Source organism: Octopus bimaculoides, chromosome 4 (genome assembly GCF_001194135.2).
Source record: "Octopus bimaculoides isolate UCB-OBI-ISO-001 chromosome 4, ASM119413v2, whole genome shotgun sequence".
Classification (NCBI taxonomy): Eukaryota; Metazoa; Mollusca; class Cephalopoda; order Octopoda; family Octopodidae; genus Octopus; species Octopus bimaculoides.
This window is the reverse complement of record NC_068984.1, coordinates 114,541,060-114,543,178: the sequence shown is the minus strand read 5'-3', so window position 1 is coordinate 114,543,178 and position 2,119 is coordinate 114,541,060. Positions and strand designations below refer to the sequence as shown.

General features: G+C 36.7%; 1 protein-coding gene across 4 annotated transcripts in view; it reads left to right on the top strand.

Moving 5' to 3' along the window:
- LOC106872121 (ran-binding protein 9) overlaps positions 1 to 2,119 on the top strand; it is a 195,390-nt gene that overhangs the window by 114,099 nt on the left and 79,172 nt on the right. Inside the window, exon 1 of one of the 4 annotated variants that reach the window (XM_052967369.1) lies at positions 1,437 to 1,443. The exons of the other annotated variants lie outside the window; for them this stretch is intronic. The gene's annotated coding sequence lies outside the window, so the exon portion shown is untranslated. Of the gene's footprint in view, positions 1 to 1,436; positions 1,444 to 2,119 lie in introns of those variants that run through there. 4 annotated transcript variants of the gene reach the window in all.

The following is a 2,119-nucleotide window of genomic DNA, read 5'->3' as shown; positions in this document are numbered from 1 at the left end:
GTGTGCGTGCGTGCGTGCGCGCGCGCGTGTGTGCGCGTGCTTGGAGAGAAAGAAAGAGAGAGAGATCTACTAAATTAAAATGTATTATTTAGGTGGACAGAATTGAGGAGTTGCCCTGGAAGATAGCAAGGGAGATGTGCTGAAATAGCTACTCTGACTCATTTGGGCTTGCACTTGTAGATAGCCATCTCTACTCTGATAGCTGCAAGCAGGGATGCTCAACCACAAGCCTGTCCAGGAGCAGCTGATACTTTGACTGTTTTCCCTCTCTCTATGGTATTTCATTCCCTGAAAATAGTACCACATCGTATGATAGTATTATTTGGTACTATCTCACCAAGACCTGATATAAATGTTATCAGTTGAGCAAATTTTAACACAAACCTGTGGATGTTATCAAATTGATGGTTTTTAGATACCATATTTATTAGAGTATAATATGCACTTGTGTATAGTGTGCACCACTATTTTTAGGTATTGAAATACCAGAAAAATTTACCTTGCCTTTTATATGCACTAGGTTTTCTTTAGGCTATAATCTTTGAGGAAAATGGTGTAATTAAAAATGAAATCAATAGTAATGGAAAATGTTAAAAAGAAAGAAAAAAAAACTGGCTTTTCTGAATTGCCAAAAGGAATAGATAAATGCTTCAAAATAAGTGAATCATATACCATTCTCTAAGTCTCCTGTTTTTAATCTATTTATTTATTTATTTATTTAGCTATTGCTTTCAAAACAAGTCTTTGCATTAAGTTTTGAACGTCTGAAATTCTATGTTAAACATCATTTTATCATGTCATATATATAATATCTATATATATATGTGTGTGTGTGTGTGTGTGTGTGTGTGTGTGGCTGTTTTGATCTTGTTTTAACTCTTGTCAGTTGAACAGCCATACAACTCCATTCATAAATTTCTTTTCGGAAAACTTCCAAATAAATAATTATATTTCAACTTTTTGAGTTAAGAAACGTCTTACTTTCAACAATGCTAGCTTAATAATTTAACATTCATCATCACCGTCATTTAATGTTTGTGTTCCATGTTGGCAGGGGTTGAACAGTTTGATAATGTCCAATATACCCAACCAAAGACTGCACTATGCTCCAATGTCTGATTTGGCATGATTTCTACAATTGGATGCCTTCCTAACATCAACCACTTCACTGCATGTACTGTGTGCTTTTTTGTGTGCCTCCAGCAGTAGTGAGGTCACCATGCAGCTACAAAGCCCAAAGGGGAAGCTTTATGCTTGGAGATGAGGGGTAAAAGTGTGAAAGAAAGGACCAGAGTAGAACAAGTTTCTTGCAGTAGAGGAGCTACATGACTACTCACATTTTAGAAGAGAGGGTGAGAGAGATTGGATGGAGCTGGAAAGAAATAAAAACAGTGATGATGATGTATGAGGGTGGGCACTCCGGGTACAGTAAGGAAGAGATGGGGAATAGGAGAGGAGAAGTAGGCAACTATAATCATTCATTCATGCCTTGTCACAGGAGAATAAATGTTTGTGTGAGATTTTTTTTTTATAAAAACCTTCCAATTTTTTTCTTTTATATATTTTTTCTTCTTCAAGATGGTCTTTAACTTTTTAGAGATTCTGTGTTAATAGACATTACCTTCTGTAATATCTATTTGGTTGTTTTGATCATGTCTTTTGTAATGATATACACCTCCATTTATAAATTTCCCTTTCAAAAATACTTTTCAAATATTTGTATTATTATTTACCTTTCGTAAATTTATCAGCATTACTGGTTTTGTCTGCAAAACTGCACCTCTTGCACAAAAGAAAAAAATCAACACACATGAAAGTTACAGAGAGGGTCATAGCCCAACTAATTAGGGAGCGAATCAATTTAGATGAGATGCAGTTTGGGTTCGTGCCAGGTAAAAGCACTACTGATGCCTTATTTCTAGTGAGACAGCTGCAGGAGAAATACCTAGCTAAGGATAAACCTCTGTACCTGGCTTTCGTTGACATGGAGAAAGCCTTTGACAGGGTCCCCCGATCCCTTATCTGGTGGTCAATGAGGAAACTTGGGATAGAAGAATGGTTAGTGAGAGCTGTGCGAGCCATGTACAGAGATGCTGCCAGTAAGGTGAGGGTTGGAAAT